At 36.1% G+C, this 19325-nt stretch overlaps 1 protein-coding gene and 1 pseudogene across 7 annotated transcripts in view; one reads left to right on the top strand and one right to left on the bottom strand.

Annotated features, from left to right (window-relative positions):
* Nucleotides 1-19325, bottom strand: part of ATG10 (autophagy related 10) — a 224814-nt gene that overhangs the window by 189235 nt on the left and 16254 nt on the right. The gene's annotated exons all lie outside the window — the stretch shown is intronic.
* On the top strand, nt 9453-10251 carry LOC105236253 (annotated as a pseudogene).

Raw genomic sequence — 19325 nt, 5'->3', positions numbered from 1 at the left:
GTGTGACCTTGTAACTGGTTTATTGAACTTAATCTAAATAAACTGAAAAAGCTCATTGTTGAAACCCATCTCAAAACGAATTTTGGTTATTTGTATTGCTTTTGCAAAACTTAAGAATGCTCCAGTCTTTTCCTGCACAGGATGAGTTTTTGTGATGAGGTGCCAGCACCGTTTGCTTTGTACCTTGTCCTCACAATTGCCAATAATGCATTTAGGCTGAGGGGAAAAAACTTACTGAGCACACAAAATCAAGTTTGGGATGATTCTCTTTTCATCACCTAACTAGTGACTTCAACTTATTTTTTTATGGATGGCTTTCCAGCTTTAATGAAGAGCTATCCATTAAGATTGAAAAGTACAGTATCTGTAAAATTTAAATCTTTTTCAAATATAAAGAACTAATGGGGCCTATAAACTTTTACAACTACATAAAATCTATTTACAGGAGTAGAGAATCCTCTGTGTTCGTTAAAATGTTTTTAAAACAAATTTCATAAAAGTTCAAATAATTCATCACTGATTTTTGTTTATTCCAAAAACTAAAACTTTGACATATTCACAAAATATATAGCGTATCAACCGATGTGTGATTAAAAATATTTTCACAGGGGCGCCTGGGTGGCATAGCGGTTAAGCGTCTGCCTTCGGCTCAGGGCACGATCTTGGCGTTATGGGATCGAGCCCCACATCAGGCTCCTCTGCTATAAGCCTGCTTCTTCCTCTCCCACTCCTCCTGCTTGTGTTCCTTCTCTCGCTGGCTGTCTCTATCTCTATCAAATAAATAAATAAAATCTTAAAAAAATATATATTTTCACAAATGTATTTTCTAAACTAGAAAGACTTTTAATGAATAAACCTAATTAAATTACATTCAATCATTACTTGATTTTTAAAAATAAACATTTTCCAATTTCCAAAAACAAATAATAATTACAAAATTCTTTCAAGAATATAACTTTGGCTAATTGTTAACACCAAAAGCAAAAACTAAGTAAGTAAAGTAATAAATCAAGAAGTAGCAAAATCAATGTTTTTTTTTTTTTTTTAAGATTTTATCTCTTTCTTTGACAGAGAGAACACAAGCAGGGGGAGTAGGAGAGGGAAAGGGAGAAGCAGGCTCTCCACTGAGCAGAGAGTCCAATGCGGGGCTCAATCCCAGGACCTTAAGATCATGACCTGAGCCAAAAGCAGATACTTAACTGACTGAGCTACCCAGGCGCCCTCAAAATCAATGTTTTATTTAGCAAAACTTTATTTAGCAGAAAATGGTAATAAAAGTAATAAAAATAATCACATATAATTTCTAAGTCAGCAAAATTATAAAATAATGATGGTGATAATGATAAACTAAGCTGAAATTAAAATGCAAATATTTTACATGTATTAAAAGACAAAATCTTAAAAGATGAAAGCAATCCAAATATCCATCAACAGACAAATGGATAAATAAAATGTCACACACACACACAGGAATATAATTCAGCCTTAAAAAGGAAAAAAATCTGAAATTTGAATGAAACTTGAAGACATTATGCTAAGTGAAATAAATCAGTTATAAAAAGACAAATACTATATGATTCCACTAAAATAAGGTACCTAGAGAAATCAAGATCACAGAAATACAAAGGAAAATGGTAGTTGCCTGGAGCTGGGAGCAAGAGGGAATGGGAAGTTGTTTCATGGGTACAGAATTTCAGTTTACTAAGATGAAAAAGTTCTGGAGAAGGATGGTGGTGATGGCTAAATAACAGTGTAAATGTACTTAATACTACTAAAACTTTTACTGAATTGAACCACTTAAAAAGGAGTTAAGATGGTAAATTTTATGTCATGCATTTTCTACCATAATTTTTTAATTACTTTGAGTGGTTAAAAATGGTACATTTTGTGTGTGTATATACAAATATACTTATATATAATGTACCACTTTGTGGTATGTACCATATGTACCAAATGTACCATAATTGTGGTAAATATATATATTTATATATTTTATATATTATAAAATATATTATAAAATTTTAAAATATATAATTTTTAAAGATTATTGAGAAATATATCATAAGTATGTAATCAGATACACTGGGTTGATTCAAGGTCCAGAGTCAACCCTAGGTGCTGTACAATATAGCTACTACAGAGAACTTTCTGGCCATAGGTGCCATACCAAAATAACTGCTGAATTTAGGGAGTTTACATATAGAGTCATTTAAATAGTGCTCAAATATCATTTCAATTACTATAAATTTCTGAATGGTTATACAAGACATTGTTAATGAATTATGACCATCAGTATCTTGAGCCCTTATAGCCTGTTCAAGTGCTCAACTTCCAACTTTCTTCCTGATCAGCCTCTTTTATCTCTTCCAAGCTCAGCATATTTATTCTTGGACGACCCTCTGGATAAATCTCATCCTTAGCTCAACCAAGGTTTGGGATCCGTACTTCCTGAATGCTATCTCGGGTTATCTCCCCTCCAGCACCATGGGCATGAACTCATACCTAGAGTGGCTACAAAAAAGCCAATTCATCATAAGCTGCCTTACTAGAAGCAGTATCTGGAACAAGGTGAATTATATGACTTTCTAACTCTAAACTTCTATTTCTATGACTTATGGACATTTTTATGACTCAAGGTTATTTAACACATAAATTTCAGGTTTATATTCTGATTGTCCAGGTATCAGCAACAAATAACATACATATCAAAGACGCATCCCTTACCCTGATTTTCAGTACCATTAAAATATGCTGGGTAAAACTGAGAAGTAAACAAAACTGGCCATTGATGCTCTCCCATTTCTACCACCACTTTGTTCTCAAGGCCCACAAATTATCCCATGGTGGTTCAAGGTTCCTAACCCTTCAAAAGTGCTACAAAGAACATAGCTCAGCTTTCTCTGGTCTTCACTTTATTCCACCTAAAACTCTGCCCTAATTTTTAAAAATCTCTATTTGGCAATAGTCCACCTCCATTTGGACACAAATCCTGGTCAGACTTTCTGATTTTCTTAGGAGAATGTCCACACCAATTCCCACCCAGGGGTCGCTGGAGCATATGAACCTGCCCTTAATGGTAAACACGGGCTATCTCCACTTCAGGTTCTACTATCCAACCCTTAGCTCATTAACCATTCAATATCATCAAGTGGTTTTGTTAGGGTCCTGAAATTATAAATGATAGCCTTTTCTTTTTACTCAAATTTGAATATCAGATGTTATGTAATGGGGCAAAGGAACATAAATCAACATTTTAAAATCTCATCCTAGACCAAATGCTTTTCAAACCATCTGTGGTAAAAGATTAGGAATTTTATTTCCAATCTGTCAGAGACATGCTTTTGTGAAAAACACTAAAATGAATTACTAGAAAAAAATGAAATTAAAAAATTCAAAACAGAAAATACAAGTCCCAATTTAAGAAAAAAAGAAGGAAGAAGAAGAAGAAGAAGAAGAAGAAAAAGAATGTTATTCTTTTAGAGCAGTTTTAAATTGACAGCAAATCTGAAAGAAAGGTACAGAGTTCCTCCCATATATCTCTGCTCCCACATACACGTAGCCTCCCCCATTATCAGTATCGATTTTCAAATTATATCTGACAGACATAAAATTACTCTGTCAAATTATTTACAAGTTTCTAAGCACTCATTTTCAATTTCTTCATTTATCTCCTCGCACTGGTACCAATCCAGGACCACACTTCTGAGTAACACTGCCTCTCATCTCAACCCAAATATCCATCTCCAGCCTGTCCCCAGCATCAAAAACAATCCTCTCCATAGAAGAACCAGGAAGACACAGAATGGCATATGCTATGGTTAGTGAAAAGCCACTTGGGGTACATACACAACTGCCATCTATGTATTTCTAATTCATGGAAACTGATCCTTTTTCATAAGCTACTCACCAATCTAATACATGTTCAGGTTTATTAGAGTAACATGGTATAGGAGTCTCACATATGCCTTTCACTCTGAAACCTCTCATTTTGAGGGGGTAGTTAAATCCCCTATTCTGATTCTTCATTATTTACATAATAAAGACCCATTTAAATGCACACGCACTATGCCCTCCTGAAGCCAGCAGGAGGTGAACACGAAGATCTGAGACCAAACTTTTCTGTATGTGTGCAAAGCGTGTTTCCATTGTGCAATCACTTTACAAATAAGAAATAAATACTGGGTTTATAAAACTTGGAAGAAAAAGGTTTATGGCTTTGACTGTTTTCCATTACTGGAAAATTTACATGCTGAAAAGTAGCAAAAACCAGTGCAAAAGAATAAACAGTGGGTGCACTTCAAGGGCTTGTTTCTTTCAAGGATCAGGAGTAAAACTGGGTTTTATTAGCTGTTTCATTAAGTTTTACTTTGAAGAAAAACAAACAGTGAAGGCATATGTGCAACATCTGATGAAAACGGATTTTATTCTAAACAGTCTCTCTACAAAACTCATTAATGTAACATTAAATGTGAAGACTTGTCTAGCAATTTTAGGATAATTTTACATTTTAGTTTATTTATAATTTCTGACACAGTTTATTTAACATACTCTAATCTTTAAATCACCATGTGTGCTAAACTAATATATTAAATCTGTCTTTTCAATGACATTTTGCAATAAATATCTACAGCAGCTGTTAGAAGCAATTAGTATATGAAGTTTGTATCACATTTAACACCTAAAGTAAGATAATACAGCTGGATATTGATAACTTGGAAAATTCATGAAAGCAGATCAGTTCTTCTTAATCGAACTCCTAATTATAAATATTTTCCTTATACGACAAGACGCTACAAGCATACTTTTTAAGAAACATTTAAATTTATGTGCTATTATAATCCAATATCTGGAATCTAAGCATCTAATGTATCAAAGTATTAAGTAAAAGTAAATACTTTTTTCCTCAGAGCAAATTTAAACATGCTGGGTATTCATCATATTCCCCTGGAAGAATTTACTCAAATCACTATTTTTCCATTTCAAACCTAAATGTTGATAAGAAACAACTAATGTTTGTTAGTAGGAAAACAATACATATATCCTAGTTCCATTGTGGGGGTTACATAATAGTGTGAAACTATGGTATGGAGCAGGTTAAACTTCAGCTTCAAACTAAGTGAGTGAATCACATATTAAACTGCAGGTTAGGGGTTAAGACGGTTGTCTTTGGAAGCAGACACACCTTGGTCCCAATCTTGACCCTGCCTCTTACATAAAGACTATGTAACAGTGGCTGGCTGGACAAGTCTCTTAACTTCTCTAAGCCTACACATCTCATCTGAAGTAGAAATAATAATACTAATTCATAGGGATATTGCAGAAATTAAATGAAATCAGGTATATGTAAATAATGGCACAGTGATGACGCTTTGAAAACGGAACTTCCTTCTTTAAAAAAAATTATCATTTTTAATCAAAATAATATAACACATAGTTTTAAAAGTCAAACAGCACTAAAATGCATATATATACATAACAAAAATCAGCAGCCCTTTCTTACCCCTCCCCACACTCTGGTCAGTCTACCTAGAGGCAACCATTTGCAACTTTCCTTGTTATATCTTCTAGTATTCATCTCCAAATTTCATACATTTTATGTATACAGTTTTCTCCTGATAGATCAAATTCCAGGTGACCCTCAAACTAAAAAACCACAATCATTAAAAAATGATTTCTGTTAAACTCATACATCAGAAAGAACATATAGAAGAAACAGACTCTATATTAGGAGCCCATGTAGTCCAAATCAATTGTAACCTGTGATTTAAGGGTCTCTACTCCTCAGAGCACAAATATGAAATTTTTCCCCAATAACTGCTCTTAACTCTCTTATATGGAATCTCCTTTCCCACCGGTTAAGTGTGGCAGATTGACCGCATTAATGACCCCAATTTTTCAAGCCTCACCATACCCTTGCCCTTTGGTAGTGCTTTCCCACAGTACCTCTGAGTTTGGCCTCCAAGAAAAGTTTAAATACAAGTTTTAAAGAGTGCTTGAGTGTTTCTACTTCCCGTGTTCGGACCCCAACCACCACCATTAAGAACAAGCTCAGGCTAGCCTCCTGGAACAGAGAACTAAGTCAAATCATCCCAAATGAGGCTGTCTTAGACAAGACAGCTCGCAGCCAACACTGAGCTGACTGTAGATACATACACAAGCCCTGCAGACATCAACTAAGCCTGTCACAGATCAGCAGAATGGTCTAGCTCATTTATAAACTTCTTAGAAATAACAAATGGTTGTTTTAAACCACCAAGTTTTATAATGGTTGATTATGCAGCAATACCTTACTGATAAGTTAAGGATCCTTAAACAACTCAGTACACACTGTAACTTTTTAGGTGCTTTCAGTTATTAAAACCCTATCCTTCAGACAATGGGAACTAAATCTTATTATTATTATTGTTATTTTGAAGCCTTCAGACTAAAAATCAATTTGAAGCTCTTTTCTCCCTGTGGTTCAACCCACACTCTCTGCAGCTTGGAATGGAGAAGCGAAGCATGGTCTTGCTAAGAGTAAACTGCTGTCCCTCACTTCTTCCTCCGGGAGCCCATGGCTTGAGAATTGGAAGTAGGAAGGACGATTATGCCCTTGCTTAACTGGATAGAGTCACAGTACCCTCTTTGCTGTTTGCTGTTGCTTCTCTGGCTGACACGGACTGGGTGTCAGTGTCCCTGCTTCTGGCAGGCACGCAGCTGCCAGCTCCTTCAAGGGGTGGTTTTATGGGCTTTTCAGAAGATCGTGCAGGGAAACCACCCCCTGGACATTTACTGATATAGGCAGTGACCATGTACCCTCTACCCCCGCAGAGGTCCCTTTACCTCCTGGATTGAGCAGAACAATGGAAAAATCGGCCAAGCCTAGCTACTCTCTGGAATGAATATATGAAACAGATTAAACAGTGTCCTCTCCCCCCCCACCCTGTACTATCATTCTCAATTCCATTTAGCCGTGTTTTACTGGAAAAGGGCAGACCAGCCAGTCCAATGTGAAGCAAATGCTCAACTAGGCAACAAAATGACCCCCCTCCTGACTTGAGGGCATCCCATACTCTTTACAAATGGTTTCTTGGACAAGGAAAGGAAGGCTTTGGGAGGGGGCGGAATCATTCCCCATCACAGACTCTGCACTTCTCCTCTGCTGAATCCCATTCTCATATTGGGATGGGGTTGGGGATCCCAGTTCTTCAGGAATGGTTCCTCAGAACAATCTCTACAGGCAGGTTTCTGGTCCCAGTGGCTAGTAGATTATTCATAGCAATCCAAATATAGAAAATTAGTTACTCAGGGTATTTTGTCTTCAGCTTAAGGCCTTAGCTGCAATTCGGGAAAAAGATAAAAAGGTCCCACTCAACACACTGTTACATGGTTATTTTTAAATCTAAAGTATGCATTAAATTCCACTATACTGCATATCATTATAGAAAAATTCCATTTTTACAGAAATGCCAGTTTTATTAAAAAGACTGCCCTGAAGAGGTTATTTGAATGATACTTATTAACTTTTTATGTAAATTTTATGGTGTTTTCATGGATTCTAATTCACCAATTAAGGGATAAAAGAACATCGGCATTTTTAAAAATTTCTCATAATTTTTCAAATAAAACTTTTCACCTAATAAAGTTCTGCAGACAAATTGTGAATTTTATTTTTTACAGAAAATCAGATAATCATTCATTTGACAAGTATTTGTTTGTGTACCCACTTCACACGTGGTGATATTCTAGGGGCGTTGGGCTTATCAGCAAACTAAACAAAGATCTCTGTCCTTATAGACTAAGCTGGGAAAGAGAGACATTAAACAATAAACATAATTAAAAAAGTAAATTACAGAGCATGTTGGAAGGTGAATAATAGTATAAGAAAAAAAAAAACATGGAGTAGGATAAGGGAAGTCAGGAGTGAGGCTGGCAGGTAGGGAGGCCAAGTGGTTCAACACGTTGAAAAGGGTGGTAGAATAGCTTCAGTAAGAAGGTGATGTGTGAATGAACACATGAAGCCTGGGGGGATGGTGAAAGGTGGGCAGTCAGCCACATCTGGAAGAAGAATGGTCTACACAGAGGGGCCAGCCAATTTGGAGGCCTCAGGGAGGAATGTTTGTCTAGTGTTTCTCTAGTGTGTTTGAGGAACAGCAAGGAAGTCGGTGTGCCTGGATGGTTGTGAATGAAAGGAAGGGAAATAGGAGGTGAAGTCAGAAGAGTAATAAGAAGGGTAAAGAAGGAGCAGATCACATGGTTTATAGTCTATTATAAATGATTTTGGGGCATCTGGGTGGTTCAGTCGGTTGAATGTTTGACTCTTGATTTCTGCTGAGGTCATGATCTCATGGTCCTGGGATAAAATCCCATTTTGGGGCTTCACACTTAGCAGAGAGTCTGCTAGAGGATTCTCTCTCCCTCTCACACTGCTCTTCCCCCTGCTCGTGCTTATATGTACACTCTCTCTCTCTCTAAAATAAATAAATAAATATTTTAAAAATAATAAATAAATGTTTTGGCTTTTACTTAGAGTTGAGAAGTGATACGATATGACTTACATTTTAAAAGGGTTTTCCATCAGAAGGCAAGGGTGGAAGCAGGCAGATAGGAAGGTAACCCTAGTAAAAGTTGATGGTCGTTTACACTAGTGTGGTAGCAAGAGGAGATGAGGAGAAATGGTCTGATCCTAGATATTTTGAAGGTGGAGGCAACAGGATGACCTACTGGACTGAATGTGTGGTCTGAGAGGAATAGAGAAGGTAAGGATAACTCCAGTAGCTTGAACAATTGGAAAGATGGAGTAGCCATCAATGGAAAGAAGATTAGTTTGGGTGGTAGTGGATGAGTAAGTTTGGGAGGGGAGAGATTCAGAGTTTAATTTTGGACATGTTGACTTCAGGATCTAAGAGGAGACATTAAAGCAGAAATGTCAAGAAGTTGGACTGATGAATCTAGAATTCAAGAGAGAAGTCTGGACAGGGTATATACATTTGGGAGTAATTAGCATTTGATGCAATTTAAATGATGACCTCCAGGTTCATAAGAATAGCTAAGAGAATACGATGGTCCTTGGTGTGATCCCCTCCTGCATGGCTGTTCTGTAGAACAGTAGTCATTTATCTCCATCTGCCTTCTTTCCCACCTAAGTGCATGCCACCGCGCCATGAAGATTTGGTTGTGAACTAAAGGCTGACAAAGATTATCACTTTAAAGTGGATAATGATGGGGGCGCCTGGGTGGCACAGTGGTTAAGCGTCTGCCTTCAGCTCAGGGCGTGATCCTGGCGTTATGGGATCGAGCCCCACATCAGGCTCCTCTGCTATGAGCCTGCTTCTTCCTCTCCCCGTCCCCCTGCTTGTGTTCCCTCTCTCGCTGGCTGTCTCTATCTCTGTCAAATAAATAAATAAAATCTTTAAAAAATAAATAAATAAATAAATAAATAAATAAATAAATAAATAAATAAAGTGGATAATGATGAAAATGAGCAGCAGTTATCTTTAAGAATGGTCAGTGTAGGGGCTGGTGCAAAGGATGAATTGCACACTGTTGAAGCAGATGCAATGAACTACAAAGGCAGTCCAATTAAAGTCACACTGGCAACTTTGAAAGTGTCCATACAGCCTACAGTTTCCCTTGGTAGCTTTGCAATAACACCATCTGTGGTCTTTCAGTTGAAATGTGGTTCAGGGCCTGTGCATATTAGTGGACAGCACTCAGTAGCTGTGGAGGAAGATGCAGAGTCAGAAGAGGAAGAGGAAGAAACTCCTTAGTATATCTGAAAAGCATTCTGCCCCTGGAAGGGGTTGGAAGGGGTAGCAAGGTTCCAAAGTAAAACTTGCTGCTGATGAAGACGATGATGATGATGATAATGATGATGATTCTGACGATGAGGAAGCTGAAGAAATGTTCCAGTAAAGAAATCTATATGAGAAACACCAGCCAAAAATGTACAAAAATCAAACCAGAATGGAAAAGAGTCAAAACCATCAACACCAAGATCAAAGAATCTTTCGAAAAACAGGAAAAGACTCCCAAAACACCAAAAGGCCCTAGTTCTATAGAAGACATTAAAGAAAAGTGCAAGCAAGTATAGAAAAAGGTGGTTCTTTTCCAAAAGTGGAAGCCAAGTTCATCAATTACATGAAGGATTGCTTCTGGATGACTGACCAAAAGGCTACTGAATATCTCCGGCAGAGGACGAAGTCTCTTCAATAAAATAGTTTAAACAGTTTGTTAAAACTTTCCATCTTCTTTCATTTCTGTAACAGTTGATATCTGGCTATTCCTTTTATAATGAAAGTAAGAACTTTCTCTACTGTGTCTGATAAATGTCTAGGTTCCAATGCCAAGAATGTGTTGTCTAAAATGCCTGTTTAGTTTTTAAAGATGGAACTCCACCCTTTGCTTGGTTTTAAGTATGTATGGAATGTTATAATAAGACATAGTAGCAGTGGTGGTCAGAGAATGGAATGGTGGGGAGACAAAAATATATATGCGCAATAAACTCAGTATTTTAATAAAGTGAAAAAAGAAGAAGAAAAAATAAGACATAGACAGCATGGTTGCTAATATTACGAGGTTGTAGAGAATAGAAAAACAACAATGAAGGAGACTGAAAAGGAGTGAATAGTAATATAGGAGGTAAACCAAGACAGTGAAAACACCAAATGAATTAAGTATAACCAGAACAGAATGATAAATCCTGTCAAAAACTACTAAAAGATCAAATAATTTACTAATGAGCTTAGCAGTAACGAACTTAGAGTTCACTGATGACATTACATAATATCGTATCCAATGGCTCATTCCACTAAAAAGGAATTTTGCTATTTAATAAAGATTCTTCTAAAACAAATAGGTTTTTAAACACTGCTCAATGACCCACTTATTTCAAACAATACATTATACAACGAAATGAAATACAATGACATGTATTTATACAAAAAACAAACCTGGCAGACCTCCTTGCAACTTACATGATTTTAACTCAATTAAACAAATGCATATAGAGTGCTTATCGTGCTAAGCACCAAGGATACAGAAGTGAGGATACAGAAACAAACTCCTGGCAGCCAAGCTTTCAGACTACTATGGGGAAGCAGGCAAGTATACAGATAATCGCCATATAGAATTGTGCATCAATTATATGGAAATAGAGAAAAGGGGGCATCTAAGCTAAATGTGGAGGTCAGGGTTGCCTATCTGAAGGAGGTGATGCTTAAATTTAATCTTGAAAAAATACACACTGACAATGTGCAAAGGACTTAACCATACAAGTCACAAAAAAGGTACCAAACAACTAATAAACAAGTGAAAATACATTCAAATGAACTAGTTTTTAGGAAAATGCAAATTAAAGTCACCACGTGGTCTCAGAAAACAAGACTTCAAAACTTCATCTTCAAAAAAACAACTTTGAAACTATTCAAAATTGCTTAACAACCACCATTTCAGGAATCTGACAATCAACCAAAGTCAAATAACATATTAAGAAGCACTTATTCATGAAACCCTGTTGAGATTCACTTATAAACAGTAAGAATCTGTGGCACTCCTGCCTTTGGTGACTGCCCTCCTTCCTAGTGGTCTGGGTGGGTGTTCTCCCTGGACTACAGCTAGGACAGCCCTAAGGCCAGAGAGGCTCAAATGATCCGGAGCTGAAGATGAAAGAAAATATGTCATTCAGCAGTGTTCCAGTAAAAGTAGCAATCTCAGTAGCAAGTCTGAGGTAGCCATCCCAGTTAGGAGAAGCAACCAACCAGCAACACAACCAGAAAGGTAATAGAAAGATTCTAGTAATGAGAGACCCACAGAGGGACTTGAACTCTGCAAACAACCCTGGCTGCCTTCCACCTGCATGCCTGCCAGGCTATCTTCATGTCCTAGGCTAATGGTGGGGCTGCACACATGCACAGAGGACACAGAAGAAATTAGAAGTCAAGGCAGACTAGAAGTCTGCCTGTACACTGAATGTGCTCCCCAGCCCACATACAGATCCCTCCGGTGGGTGGAAATCTTACTCCACCCTTCACACTCTGGGTGTTGGAGCATAACTCTGACCAATCATAGACCATGAAGCTATACCTAAATGTAATGTTGAGAGAAAGAAGCAAGACTCAAAAGAGTACACCTTTTTTAGGCATGAACTATATATGCTTAGCTAAGGAGCCAGAACTACATCCTGAAGTAATGAAGAATCACTGAAGGATTTAACCAGGGAGCAATGGATTGGAATTCCATGTTATAAGATCACTTTGGTAGGACAGAAGGCAGGTTGGCAGAGGGCAAGATCAGACACAGAAAGCAGAAATAACAACCTAAACCTAGACAGTGGTAATGGAAAGGAGAGCAGAGGATGAAGAGGTGAGTCAGTATGAAAGATGTTTAAAGGGGGAATAAGCTGATGGAATGATCCATTAGGTTTAGGTATTGAGGAGACTGAGGAATGTGAAAGCCTTCAGGTTCATGGCCTGAGCCAGAAGGATGGTGAAACTACCTACTCAAACAAAGAGTTCAAATGAGGAGGTTGAAAGATGATGAGCTGAGTTTTGATTACATTGAACTCAAGGTTCACAGAACTCTGATCTGTGAGACCGCTTACATCATTAAACATGGGACCACAGTGGTCCAAAAACCTGAGCTCTTGCTCCAGTTTTGGCTCAAACTTGGGCAGGTCAATTGTTATTTCGGCGCCAAAGTCTATCACTTATTCAAGTTATCTTCATAAAAAGTGAAGAAAATAAGACTGCCCTATATGCTTATAGAGTGTCACGAGCATAAAAAGAATGCTGTAAAATAAGAATACATTTGATTGCTGCTATAGCACACAATTTATCCTGGAAATTGTAACTAATAATATGACCAAAATGAAGCCATAAATACTGGAAAAGAAACCATATTTTCACTATGTCATATGACATGGAAAGCACCGAAGAATTATTTGTAAAAGTACTAGAAGTAGAAGACAATTCACTTAGTAACCGATTCCTAGCAAAATCAATCTTTAGAGTGAAAACTTGGGAAGGCTGGGTGGCTCAGTCAGTTAAGTGACCAACTCTTGATTTCATCTCAGGTCATGATCTCAGGGTTGTTGAGATTGAGCCCTGCTTCAGGCTCCGTGCTGGGCATTGAGTCTGCTTGAGATTCTACTCTCCCTCTCCCTCTGCTCTGTAACCCCCACCACCTCACCTCTCTCCCTCTCTTAAAAAAAACAAAAAACAAAAAACAAAAAAAAACATAATTTTTAAAATAAAGTGAAAACTTGTTTTCCTAAAAGGTAGGACAATGTTATAGATATGTAATTTCACTCCAAATTTATAAATTTAAAAGAATAATCATTAAAACCCCAATTGGGAAATAGATATATGAGGCAAATTCACCAAAACAACCACGACTATACTAGGGTAGTATAATTTTTTATTATTTTTTCCCTATATTTTTACAAATATCCATGATCATAATATTATTGTCTGTAGTTGAAGGCCTTTTCCAAGGCTTTGGAAATAAGCATTTTTCAAGGTCAAGTGCCAAGTTAAAAATAACCCATAATAGGTCAGAGCACATAGGTGAATTATTTCTTGAGAGAGAATGGCTCCCCAGTCAGCAAGATTTGACTGTAATCTGGTAGCAACCGAAAGACAGGCTAGCCAGTCATTACAATTTTAGAAAAAGAGAGAGAAAGAGATCAGTGAAGGAAACATTGGCAGTATCCACTGCACAGTTCAAGCAAGAGATTCTTAACCTACAAACCTAAAATTGTAACTTCTCCTAAATGGTAAGACTACCCCTATTGCAGACCAAGATGTATGCCACTCTCAGATTATGCCACTAAATATCTCAGTTTTACAACTACACATGAGAATTTGTACTTACTCTGTGCTCATACGATTGTGATTGGCTATATACAAAGCAAAAATGAATCATCATGACAGGAGCATTCTGGATCATTTGACAATTTTGTTTAATATAAATTAATAAATTAGACTCTATATACTCTCTCTCTCTGTATCCTTCTGTCCCTCTCTCTTTCTTCCTCCCTCTCTCTCTTTTATCTCCCTCTCCCTCCCTCTCTTTCTCTCTCTCTCTCTATATATGCATATATTTGAGATACAGCCTGCCACCCTGCCCAGTAAACCCAAACATCAGTTAGCCAAGAATGCACTTTTAATTGTTAAGCAGCAAAATTACTATCACTATTTAAATTTTAATTTATAAATTTGTAAGGTATTATAGCATTTCTTTCTCTGATACTCTCAATAATCTTTAAAAGTGATACTCAAAAATATTTAATTCACAAGTGATACAACCTGTTCTTCTTGAAATGACTGCTTACAATTTGCATATGCTTAAGTGACAAATCATATCATAACACACAATAAATTATGAATGAAAAATTTAGTGTAATGGACTATGATTCAATGTTTATTACAAAAACACAGCATGGTGCTCCAAGTGCATTTTTCTCCTAATCTCCAAAGATAAACTAAAAAAAAAATCTATTTTAGTCTAATCAAGAGACTATATCAATATAATATATTTAATCTTTATCTAGTGACATTTGGGCCCAGAAATATTTCATTAACTCACAGTGGATGGCTTAAACAAATACAGCATTACACCAAAATTTAATAGCAGTGACATGCTCACAACTTCCCTAAAAATGATCATTAATATAGTGGCATATAATTTTTTAAATAAGCTAATTTTTTAAAAAAGAAGAAAAGTTAACCAAAAATTAAGTATTTCAAACCAATAAATGTATTTATGTTACCCACATAAAGAAAAATGATATCTAAGATATCTAAGAAACCTGTGAAAAATTGTCTTTTAGAAAACCTTAAAATTGTCATTTAACTTTAGCAAAGAATCTATCTAAGCATATTATGTACACAGAGATCAAAAAAATGGGTGCTTAACATTTCACTTTTGAAATTAAAATCATTAATTCCAACAATTCAATGTATAAATATCACAAAAGTGAATGGATATGCAAAGTAACTGTATTTAGAATACTAATTCCATTATTTACTCTCTGATTTGATTATGTTTCTGATAGAAATATCTAGTTGGGTTTATATATTATCAGCAAATTTGAGACATAGTGAAGAACTAGTCTTCTCAGATATACATGGAAAGCATTTTTAATCCTCTTTAATAATAGTGTGCTTTAGAAATAAAAGAAGTGAAATCTCTTAACAGAATGAGGCTATGCAATTCAAGATGTCATCATCTAACAGAAATTCAATCCCAATTCTCTGTTTAGCTCTCTACTTCATAAAACCCAAATCAAAATTTGTAGAAATAATAGATAAACTTGGAAGACACTATGCTAAGTGAAAGAAGCCAATCACTAAAAGATAAATGCTGTATGATTTCACTTATATGAGATACCTAGAATAATCAAATTCAGACAGACAGTAAGTAAAATGGTGATTGCTAGAGGCTGAGAGGAGGGGGCAATGGGAATACCCATTAGTATTTAAGGGCTACAAAGTTTCAATTTTGCAATATGAAAAGAGTTCTGGAACATGGTTGCATTAACAATATGAAGGTACTTAATTCTATTGAACGTACACTTAAAAATGGTTAAGATGGTAAATTATATGTTATGTGTCTTTTACCATAATTTTAAAGATTTTATTTATTTATTTATTTATTTATTTATTTATTTATTTATTTGAGAGAGAGAGAGTGAGGGCATGAATTAGGGAAGGGACAGAGAGAGGAAGAAGAACACACCCTGCTGAGCAGGGAGCCCCACTCGGGGCTCTATCCCAGGACCCCCGAGATCATGACCTGAGCCAAAGTAAGACACTTAACCAACTGAGCCACCCAGGCACCCAGCCATAATTTTAAAAATAAATTTTAAAATTGTAGAAATAAAAAAATCACAGAAATAATTCGTTTTTGAATCTTTTCCTGAGTTCATTCAATAATTTTAATATATAATGAGAAATAAATTTAGAGTGCACTTGAAGTACCATAATTTTAAGACGTGGAAAAAAGAAAGCCAAGTTAATTATATTGAGGTATGTTATATCACTTTATATATGGTAGAGATGCTTTAAAACAGTATGTACCTGGCTGTGAGCTGATAACTGTGGGAGCTAGGTGATAGGAACACGTGAATCCATTATACTATTCTCTTTACTTTTGTACATGTGAGATTTTTTTATAAGACATTTAAAATAAAGACAGCGGTGCAAATAAGCAAAGTGAAATTCAGGAGAGCAGCAGGATTGATGGGACCAGCACGGTGGGTCTTCTACCAAGACAGTGTCAAAAGATGGAATAAAGTAAAATACTGAAATATTTTTTAAAATATGAATTTGATATATTTTTAAATTTTTAAAAAATTTTAAAAATATGTATTTGATATAATTAGAATAATGGTGAAGGGTTTTCAGGAAAAGCAATGTGAATTTAACCAGAAAGACTACTGAAAGGAAAGAATTTAAAAATCAACTTAAATTTCTTTTTTTTTTTTTTTAAAGATTTTATTTATGTATTTGACAGAGATAGAGACAGCCAGTGAGAGAGGGAACACAAGCATGGGGAGTGGGAAAGGAAGAAGCAGGCTTCCAGCGGAGGAGCCTGATGTGGGGCTTGATCCCAGAACACCAGGATCACGCCCTGAGCCAAAGGCAGACACTTAATGACTGAGCCACCCAGGCGCCCCTTAAACTTCTAAGAATAAAATGAAATTGTAAAATTTTACTCTATCTAAATTAGGAAATAAGTCCTTTCAATCAGCTGTTCCTAAGCTGTAAAGAAATTAATCAAAATATTTCTGGTGTGTTGCTATGTAAATTTCAAAATATAATCAAGTAGGTTTAACTAAAGATGGAATTAATTTGGGGGGGCCTTTAATTCTTCTTTAACAATAACATACAAAATAATCTAATATTAACTGTATAAAATCCAATTTCAATATTTGTGGACTATTTTGTTTACAGTATCTGCGTATCTCTCTTCCTATTTTTGCTACACAAAAGTGAGAGAAGAAAGTTGAAAACCCATGGGAAATTATTGTATCAATAACCAATGAAAGGTCAAATCACAGAACTGAGGCCCTAAACTAATATATTCATATCTAGTAGGTAAAAACAAAAAATTTAGAAGGCAAGTTGCTTTGAAGTTTTAAACTCTGCACAAATCACCAAAGGGGATCTAAGTCTAAAATAAGGCTAAGAACATTTGTAATTATTAATAAAATTTACGGTAAAGCATAAATTATGACAAGATAGAAGAAAAGGAACCATATATGTAACATACATAAAAGTAAAGAGAAAAGCACCAAATTCAAACCCATATACACATTACCCATATTCAATACATAACAAGATTTTGCCATTTTGCTGCTTCTATCCCTGATTTGTTTTTTATTTTGTTAAGCTAAATTGGTGTCATCTTACACTTTACTCCATAATCAAATATCCCTAATTGTCTTTAAAAAGGTCAATTATAGTTGATTTGTTTGAGTTAGGATCCAAGTAAAGTTCACAAATTATATTAGGTTATGTCTATTGAATTTCTTTTAATCTAGGGAAGTGCTGCTCAAAATATGGTCTGAACTGTTGCCAGTTCAAGAACTAATTGTTGTCAGTCCAAAAATTATTACTGGTCCTCAAGCTCTTTGTTATAGGTCAATAAGATAAATTCGGAAAAGAAAAGTAAGGACTTAGAAACTTCCATAGAACGTTGACACTGTCAAAACATCCAAGTGCATGGTCAGTGGACCTATGACCCTGAATCGGGGGAGTCGTCACCCTCCCATGGTGATTCACATATGACCTGAGCTGCACCCTAGGACCACCTACTGGTCACTGCCCAGAAAGGATTTTTTTTTTTTTTTTCCAGAGAGTGGTGTAGGGGGCAGGAGCCAGAGGGAGAGGGAAAGAGAGAATATAAAGCAGGCTCCATGCTCAGCACAGAGCCTGACATAGGGTTCAATCTCTACCCTGAGATCATGACCTGAGCTGAAATCAAGAGTCGGATGCTCAACTGACTGAGCCACCCAAGCACCTCGAGAAAGCATACTTTAAAAACAAAACAGGATTGGTCCTCAATACCAGATAGTTAGAGATGCAATCCTCTACTCACTTCTTTACCCAACCATTAACTTTTTAAGGAAATTGTGTCAATTGTCCTTTAGATTTCTGTATTTCTCTATTTGTTTCCTGTGGTGTCAATTAACTTGGTTCTCTATCACTTGACTTCCTTAATGGATTCTATTCAGGCTCAACATTTTGGGCAAGCATATTTCATGGATTGTACTCTGTGATTCATATTATAAAATTTCAGCAAGTATATAATATCTGGATGTACTATTTTTAGTAATGCCATGATTAATCACTAGGTTCAGGTGATGACAGTTCAATCCTTCCTTTGTAAATTCCCCATCAACCTTTCACCTAATAATTTCAACCACTGATTACTGTCACCTAATCCATTTCATTAGGGACTGAAAAGTAGTGATTTTCTAATTCTACCATCCTTTCTATGTTTATCAGTTGGAATTCTGGGGGGAAAAAGTTCCCTTTATCAAATTAGTCTATTTAGTTACCATGAAATACAGATAATACAGGAAATGTAAGACAGATGCTTATTTCTTTCCTTTTGATTAACAATTTTCAAACCAAAAATATTCAATGAGTTAGGTTGGGAGACTCTTCCATTCCACTCTCTCCTGTGTTTGTTCATATTCTCTCTCTCTCTCTCTCTCTCTCTCTAACATTACAAACTGATGGGTTTTTAAGATATTTGTATTTCAGAGGTACCTGGATGGCTCAGTCAGTTAAGTGGTTGCCCTCAGCTCAGGTCCTGATCTCAGAATCCTGGGATCAAGCCCCACATCAGGCTCCCTGCTCAGCAAGAAATCTGTTTCTCCCTCTCCCTCTGCCCCTCCCCACCGCCCCCTCCATGTTCGTGCCCACACACTCTCACTCACTCACTCTCAAATAAACAAAGAAAATCTAAACAAAATGCTTTCATTACATGCATTCATTGTTGTTTGCCATCTTTCACTCTTCTTCATATCCTGGAGGACTCAGAATAATACACTAAGGACCAGCACAGTATATTTGGTGGTAAATTTTCACAGAGCTTTCTGAAAACTTAACTACAATTTCATTTATAGAATTATTTCTAAAATAAAAGACACTGAAAATTTCAAACAACCCACTAAAAATCACAACCATAATATGGCTTTCCAAGTGCCAGAAACTGTGCTAAACTCTTAGAATGTAAATCCCATTTAATCTACACAACTACCATGTTGTATGGTGGGTATTATTTTATTCCTATTTTATAGGTTAAAAAAATGAAGTTTAGAGACCTTAAGTAAC

The sequence above is a fragment of the Ailuropoda melanoleuca genome, chromosome 3 (genome assembly GCF_002007445.2).
Source record: "Ailuropoda melanoleuca isolate Jingjing chromosome 3, ASM200744v2, whole genome shotgun sequence".
Taxonomy (NCBI): Eukaryota; Metazoa; Chordata; class Mammalia; order Carnivora; family Ursidae; genus Ailuropoda; species Ailuropoda melanoleuca.
Note: the sequence above shows the minus strand (reverse complement) of the source record. Positions and strands in the feature narration are given on the sequence as shown.